Below are 8,791 nucleotides of genomic sequence, written 5' to 3' on the forward strand. Positions count from 1 at the left end.
TATTTAAGATTGTGAGGAAAGCGCTTTTAAAGAATAACCAGGCATCTTCTACTGACGGAATGAGGTCAATATCCTTGTAAATGACTATTGTAGCTGGAAATGGCAGATTTTTTAATGGAATTTCTATGTAGGTGTACAGAGGCCCATTATCAGCAACCATCACTTCTGTGTTCCAATGGCAAGTTGTGTTAGCTAATCCAAGTTTCTAATTTTAAAAGGCTAATTGATCATTAGAAAACCATTTTGCAATTATGTTGGCACAGCTGAAAACTGTGGTGCTGATTGAAGGGGTACGGGACTATAAAAAGTTTGGGAACAACTGCTCTAATGCAATCTTATTAGAGGGCAATGAGAATACGCCTTGTCACAATCCCATACCAGAGTATGTTTTGTATCAGTTATCCGAGATACATTTTAAACTCTACAGAAAATGCCTTTGCTGACCTTGATAGATAATCAACATATGTCTCTGTATTATATATTTTCCAATCTTGTCTCTGTTATTGGTTTTGGAAACGTGTTTAATAGGCCTTTACTGTAGTATACTGCTAACAGCGATAGGAAAGCAACACATAGAGAGCCTGTAACTTGTAAACAATGTTCTCCATTGTTGTTCTGAAAGCCTGTATGTGTACTGTTAGCCTTGTAGCCTTATGTAATACATTTTAAACTCTACAAAAAGTGCCTTTGCTGACCTTGATAATCATGACAATATACGTTGTAAATAATCTTGTCTTTGTTGTTTCTTATTTTTAATTAGGTAGTAGGCCTTTACTGTGTACTGCAACCCTTGATAGATAAGAAACACATATCGGCCTACAACTTGTAAATCATTTTCTCAATTTCTGTTCAGAAAGTATGATTATACTGTGTCCTAATAGCCTGGTTAATATTGTTTACATTTCAATTTTGTTTAGATTTTATTTTATTTTTTAAATAGCTTTTGTGTTTCGTTGTTGTTGCTTGTGTATTGATTTCAGGACCATGGATAGTAGGCTACCAGGTCATTTAGGGCTGTGATGCTGGATATGTGTGAAACTACACACATTTGTTTGGTAGAGACCCTTCCTACCCCACTTTAGCTTAGAAAAGTTATTTCTACAAAACAATATGTATCACATGTAAAGTTGATTACAGTGTATTGCAATGGGGACTATGGAAAGGGTAGAGAATGAGGTGTTGTGTGTGTGTGTATATACGACGCAGTCCCCCTCCAAAACTAACCATATTTGGTTAGTATCGACCCTACTGAGTATTTCCCATCCATCTTTAGCTGAGACAGGTAGAAAAGTTCTCTACAAACCATTAAGTATGCCATGTATTGCATTGCAGTGTATGGAGTGGGTGTAGTAAGGAGTCACCGGTACTCTGTATTAAACCCATTGCCCAGCACAAGAGACCCATTTAAGTTTTGCAGACTATTGAGTAATTCCAATAATATATATTTGTATTTTATTAAAATGGTGGGATTGGTAGAGACGAGGCAACAAAGAGTCGTCTCCAAGTCCTGATTGGCTCACTCCGACTGGCTGTTAAAATTGGCTCAATCCGACTGGGGATAAAAACCAGAGGAGGAACAGGGAGTGATTGGAGGCCAGCCGAAGCTTGCCGCGGAGTCTTGCTCACACAGAGTGCAGGCGGCAATGAACAAGGAAACTTCAGGAACCATGGGGAGCCACCAAATCATTGTCTGATGAAAGCCAAGGTCTGACGGGAGCCAGGATGACCGGTGAGTCTCGAAGAAGGTGCCCATTCCCAGGACAAACATCCGGTTAGTCGGGCCCCCCCGGAAACGAGTGAATAACAGGGCCCACCTTGCCTGCCTGGAGTTGAGGAGCTTGGCGGTACGGCGATATTCCAGGTTCTTATGGTCTGTCCACACCAATAATGGATGTTCGGCCCTTCTAACCAGTGCCTCCACTCCTCCAATGCCATCTTAACTGCGAGTAATTCTCGATTTCCCACATCATAGTTCCTCTCAGTGGCGTTAAGACGATGGGAAAGGAAGGCACAGGGATGCAGCTTCTGGTCCAGGGCATAACTCTGGGACAGGACAACCCCCACTCTGATGTTTGAGACGTCGATCTCCACCACGAACTGACGGGACTGGAGGGGGTGGCTTAAGATGGGAGCTGTAGTGAATTGCTGCTTGAGGTCGAACGCCCGGTCAGCTGCTGGATACTATATGAATGGAACCTTGGGAGAGGTGTGTGCAGAGAGGGATCTCCACCACGAACTGACGGGACTGGAGGGGGTGGCTTAAGATGGGAGCTGTAGTGAATTGCTGCTTGAGGTCGAACGCCCGGTCAGCTGCTGGATACTATATGAATGGAACCTTGGGAGAGGTGTGTGCAGAGAGGGGGGAAGCAAGGGTGCTGTAACCCCGGATGAAATGAGCAAACCCCAGGATACGTTGCAGCTGCACTCTGGATGTGAGTTGAAGCCAATCCACCACCGCTCTCACCTTGTCAGGGTCCTTCTGAATATTCCCTGCAACGATGACGTATCCTAGGAAGGAGATGGTGGAGCGATGGAACTCACATTTCTGCCTTCACGAAAATCTGGTTCTCCAGGAGACGCTGGAGGACACTGTAATAAATGAGGACATTGTCGAGATAGACAAACACAAATCGGTTCAACATGTCATGGAGCACATCATTGACCAGGGCCTGGAACACTGCGGAATGTTGGTCAGTCCGAACGGCATCACCAGGTACTCGTAGTGCCCGCTAGCTGTGTTAAAGGCTGTCTTCCACTAATCTCCTTCCCGTATCCAAAACAGATGGTAGGCGTTCCGAAGGACCGCCCCCTGGAGAGGCTTGAAAGCCAAGGAGATGAGTGGTAGCGGGTAACGTTTTTTTAACTATAATGTCATTAAGGCCCCGTTAGTCGACCTTCAAATCAAATCAAATTTATTTATATAGCCCTTCGTACATCAGCTGATATCTCAAAGTGCTGTACAGAAACCCAGCCTAAAACCCCAAACAGCAAGCAATGCAGGTGTAGAAGCACGGTGGCTAGGAAAAACTCCCTAGAAAGGCCAAAACCTAGGAAGAAACCTAGAGAGGAACCAGGCTATGTGGGGTGGCCAGTCCTCTTCTGGCTGTGCCGGGTGGAGATATTACCAGAACATGGCCAAGATGTTAAAATGTTCATAAATGACCAGCATGGTCGAATAATAAGGCAGAACAGTTGAAACTGGAGCAGCAGCACGGCCAGGTGGACTGGGGACAGCAAGGAGTCATCATGTCAGGTAGTCCTGGGGCATGGTCCTAGGGCTCAGGTCCTCCGAGAGAGAGAAAGAGAAAAGGAGAGAATTAGAGAACGCACACTTAGATTCACACAGGACACCGAATAGGACAGGAGAAGTACTCCAGATATAACAAACTGACCCTAGCCCCCCGACACATAAACTACTGCAGCATAAATATTCTCTCCACAAAGAAGAACTCCCGAGGCAGTGCGGTGCCCGAATGAAGGTTGATTGCGCAATCGTAGGGCCGACACGGACGAAAAGCTGTAGCGTGGGCAGAGTTGAAAATATCCCGTAAGTCCTGGTACTCCGCGGGAATTGTGGAGAGATCCGAGGCTTTACCCAAGTCCGCCGGGAGATCTCCCGGGGCAGGCTGCGCCGACTTCAGACAATGTGCATGGCAAAACGGACTCCAACCCATGATGGAACATATAGCCCAGTCAATTAGGGGACTGTGCCTCTGGAGCCTTGAAAACCCCAAAACCATGGTTACATTAGACTTTCATAGCCTCGCGGTGGTTGCCTGAGACTCGCAGGTTGGTAGGAATCGTATTGTGGGTGACGCTGTCAATAGAGCGCCCATCCAGCGCTCTGACGTCCATCGGGATGGAAAGGGGTTGAGTGGAGATACCTAGCTCCGACACCAGGGTAGTGTCCATAAAGCTCTCGTCAGCCCCAGAGTTAATGAGCACCCGGATTGATTTGGACTGGTCTCCCCACAACAGGGTAGCATAGAGAGGGTTACAATTAGTGAGAGATTGGAACCTCCCCATACAGCTCACCAGTGTACTTGTACCTACTGATGAGCTTGGTCTTTTAATGGGCAAGTAGATAAGAAATGTCCCATAGCTCCACAGTACAGACAGCTCTTGGTGTTCAGTCCGCGTAAGTGCTCAGCAGGAGACAATCTAGCCACGCACAGTTGCATGGGCTCCAGAGGAGACGAGTCAACAGCCCTCTGTAATTTCCGAGGGCACTCTCGGAAATGTAGACTTCGGGGATTTCCGGGATTCCTTGGAGGTGAGGTGGAATTCGAGTGCGACAGGGAAACAGACCCCTTCTCCCTCCTGTGTTTCCGTAGGAGTCCGTCGATCCGGATGGTCAAGGCTATGAGGGAGTCGAGGTCCATGGGCAGCTCCCAGGCTGCGAGCTCTTCTTTAATCACCTCCGATAATCCATGAAGGAACGTGTCGGACAGGGCTTCCGGGTTGACATAGTCGGAGCAGCTTACGCGCACCCTGTCTCCCTGACTTTGGAGAATCAAACACTTTTCGTACCACCTCCAGACTGAGGCAAACGGTGGACTGTTGCTCCCACACAACCGTAGCCAAGGCGAGGGCCCTCCCGGACATCAGCGTTATTAAGTACGCTATCTTCGAGCAGTCCGAGGGGAACGAATAAAGGTTGCAGCTTGAAGATGAGGGAGCACCGGGAGAGAAACGCCCGGCAGGTTCCAGAGTTTCAAGCATAGCGCTCTGGAGGAGATAAGCAAGGTTCTCTGCACATCGGGGTATGCTGGGAAGAAGCGCCGCTGGTAGCGGGGTTTCTGAGAGTCTGGGGGATTACTGTTGTGGCTTGCTGCCTAGTTGGGAATCTGCTGAATTTCTCCAGCAATGTATTGAACACATGGTCATGGCGTTCTACCAGGGCATGGAGTCCCTCCATAAGGCTTTGCAGTACCTCCTCGTGTCTTCCAATGGTGGCTCCTTGGGAGGAGACAGCGTTGCGGCGCTGGTCCGAGTCTGCTGGTCCGAGTCAGTAATGGCCAGTTCGTAATATCACGGCTCAGGCTAAGACGTAGATGCAGACACAGGAGGCAGACAGTACGAGTTTATTACAGTACATGGGGCAAGCCATCGGTAGGTCAAGGCAGGCAAAGAGTCGTAATCCGAGTCAGGCAGGTACAGGACGGCAGGCAGGGTCAGGACAGGCAGAAACTGGGAAGACTAGAAAAGACAACTAGAGCACAGGAACACGCTGGTAGGACTTGACAGGACGAACTGGCAACAGACGAACAGAAATCACGGGTATAAATACACATGAGGTAATGGGAGACACCTGGTGGGTGTTGGAGACAATTACAAGATGGGTGAAACAGATGTGTGTGACAAGCCTACACAATCGCTTTCAATATTCCAGTAAACTTTTGTACTGCACTAACTAGTGTGTTATTCCCAAAGTTTAGCATGTCTTTCCATGGCAACTGCCCATTGTGAACTAACAATTGTGCAACGTGCATAGATACAGAAGTCTACTTTAAAATGATTTTCTATGTTGAATGTCTTGTGTTCTTGTTTGTCATGCGGGTTATCTTCATTTATCTCTCACTAATGTCCATATGGCTCATCTCAGCCATGACTTTTGGAAATAACCTGCACGGGCTCTTTCTGTCCTCTAAACATCAGTAAACGAAGTGAATGCAAGTCTGTGATACTGTAGTGTACTGGAGTTGACCTAATATCACAACGGTGAGTAAAATAATGAAAATGTGATCCATTGACTTCACCAGCATGCTGTTTTGTGTTTTTCTTCTCTAACACTTTCCCTATATCTAGGCGAATGATGGTGGATCAGCATCATTTCATGGGGACTGGATCAAAATGGGGAGATGACCTTGTGTCTGCCTCTGAGCAGACCTCTTTGAATTCTTCAAGGTAGTAGACCCCCTGCTGAATGTTTGAAAGAAATTGTGGAGACAGTGTGGAGGCAAAATGAGTGTTCCTTCAGAGGTCATGTATTTGCTGAGTGCACCTGTTACCATGTAACCGCATTGCAGTTACTGGCACAATACACATGCCGGCTACTGTCGAATACTAAATCACTGCCAACTGTTTATGTTTTTGTAGTTTGTAGCCTTCTATGACAGCCAACACCCAACATCACAGCCACGGCTTAACTTGCTTTGTATTTTACCCACCATAAACTGGAGATTGTTATTGGTTGTTTTTCTTCTGCCACTAATTGGATAACTGGCTAATGAGCGCAACACTATGGTTTTATGTGTTTTTGCAGATGTTCCACCTGCGAAGGTGATCAGCAGTGTTCGTCAGTACGTGGAGGCAGGGGCTGGTGTCATGGCATTGCATCCCACCGTCACAGCCTTGCGAGAACACTCTCAACCTTGGTAAAAGAGAGCACTGAATTTGTATAACACGTGATAGGCGCAAAAAATACTGCAGGCGAGTGATGATTGAATGGATTACATAATGTTAATTTAGGCCTAACAACTGTCAAAAGTAGGTGATTACCTCTGGGTATTGCCTCTGTCTCAGGGCAGGTTTTTACATCTCTCAGGTATAGGTCCAAGCACACCTGTAAATGTCACCTCCTCCAATCACAACAAAAGCAACAGGGCAGAGAATTATGAAGTCATCGATGATAACGTCCGGTCCATTGTTCATAGTGAGACACTCCTTATATTCCAAACACTAGATTGTATCTCTTGGCTGAGCGTTCTGTTCAATCAGAAACCACTAACGAGGACTTTCCTGGGGCAAAACAAAACATCACTTGAGTAAAAATCGTTGTGTATATTTTCATAGAGGGCTGTAGCACCAAATGGAATGATAATGATGTAGGACCCTCCAGTTCCAACAATCCCACCAGCAGCCATGAGTATCCAGCTTAAACAGCAGGCCGGTTCCCACCTCAGGGCCCCGAAGGAACACCATGTCAGAGGTCTTTGACAGTGCGAAGGGGAAATACACTGGGTGGATTTGTTGATACTAATGTACCCGAAGCATGTTTTTCACAGCATGTGGTAGTAATCAGAGCATGACCCTAAGAAATAGGCCTTTAACTGTCTAGGATGCAAAATTACTCAGAATCCATCTTCAAAATGTAGGCCTAGTTAATGTTTGGTTTGCATTTAGCTAAAGTTAATGTATTTTATTTTTCTCTGATAGATCTCTCTCTCTCTGAAAAAGGACAAACTCCAGCATCTTCTCCTGAAACTGGACACCACGAAGGGCCCCCCGGGGCAAGACCCTAGATGGCAATACAGCCGCGGGTACTTACAATACTAATGTCTAATGTCTTGCAGTACTAATGTCTGTTCCACCCCTAAAGCTCTATAAAAGGGACACGGGATCAAATGAATGAAGTTTCACAGTATTATCTCCCTTCCATTTCATTATATTGCACCAAACACTCCTACTACAGTTTATTTTGGCATTACATATAGGCAGCTTCCTTAGATAATACATCTCTAAAGGAAACAGTGCTTCCAAAGAGAGAGTTCTACAGTATATACATGTCATACAGACATAATCACTGAAAACGAATCCCAATCAAAAGTAGTCCAGAGTGGTGTGAGAGGTGTGTGTTCTCCCTCTCTAAGGATGACAGGGCTCATGCAATTCCTGGGGACAGACAGAGAGGCAGCAGGTGAGAGGACAGCCAACAACCACATGGAGGACGGGTAAGCAAGCACACAGCAGCTCACAACCCCTTGCAAACCATGTAGACTCAGGCATTGTTTGGTTGTGCACATTGAGTATTACATTTATTGATTGATTATTAATAAGGTATTCAAGATTTTTTGTTTCACAGACCTGTGCATATGTTACCCCATCACAGGGAGAGCATGACCCCAGAGGATGGCGACGCCTGTGACCATTCCCTGCACAGGTAGTGGCACACCTTTCTTGCCACACTTTGTTCATTATCCATGTTTAAATGGACCTTCTTGTTGAAGTTTGTTTTGTCTCTGCATGGGGAATAAGCTGTTGGCGCGGAATCTTCCAGTCCATCAGCTTCCCCTTCAGCCTGGCTACTTCCTTCATCATAGAGCTGCTCAGCTTCATCACACAGTATGTCATCAAGGTAAAGTTGCTCTCCAAGGGATAATGATGTGCATGGGTATATTCAGATTAATAACTAGAATTCATTATATATTATATTAAGTCTACATTAACCATATTCTGGTTGCATTTAATTCACCTGTCTTTACCTGTGTGCACACAGTCGTAGTGCTAGGGGAACAGGTGATCACACCTCTGTTCGGGGCACGGCTTAGCCACGCACTCCAGCCCATGGCCAGGTGTCTCGTCAACGTCTCATGGGCTGTCAGGAACATTCTCTACCCCCAATTGGCTATTGTTAGGGAAGTCTTTCTGCACGTAGAGCTACTCGTCCAATCGTTCAGTGGATGTCAACTTGGCTGCTGCTGAGCCTCTTGGCAGACAGGACATGTGATTCAGGAAGCCCAAGGGCAATTACAAGCCAGAAAGCTCATATAACCTAACTTTTCCCAGTGATTAAAAGTATGCTTTTATGTTTAGGACGAGTGTTGTAGTTTTTTAGCAAGTGATATTTGGCTACAATTATACATTAATACAAATGTCATAATTATATAGACAGCCAATATCATTATATCATAGCTGCACATAGAATACACCCATTCCTTCTGGTTATTCACGAGAACACAATTTTGAAACAGTTACTGAAATCACAAAATGTGTTGACACATCATTCAAGTGGGGTTGAACCATTGTTTTTAGAAACAACACTAATGTCTTGTGTGGCCCTCTACAGAAT

At 45.8% G+C, this 8,791-nt stretch overlaps 1 protein-coding gene across 1 annotated transcript in view; it reads left to right on the forward strand.

Moving 5' to 3' along the window:
• LOC139392792 (pyridine nucleotide-disulphide oxidoreductase domain 1) overlaps positions 1–8,791 on the forward strand; it is a 783,634-nt gene that overhangs the window by 319,913 nt on the left and 454,930 nt on the right. The gene's annotated exons all lie outside the window — the stretch shown is intronic.

The sequence above is a fragment of the Oncorhynchus clarkii genome, chromosome 33 (genome assembly GCF_045791955.1).
Source record: "Oncorhynchus clarkii lewisi isolate Uvic-CL-2024 chromosome 33, UVic_Ocla_1.0, whole genome shotgun sequence".
NCBI classification, from domain to species: domain Eukaryota; kingdom Metazoa; phylum Chordata; class Actinopteri; order Salmoniformes; family Salmonidae; genus Oncorhynchus; species Oncorhynchus clarkii.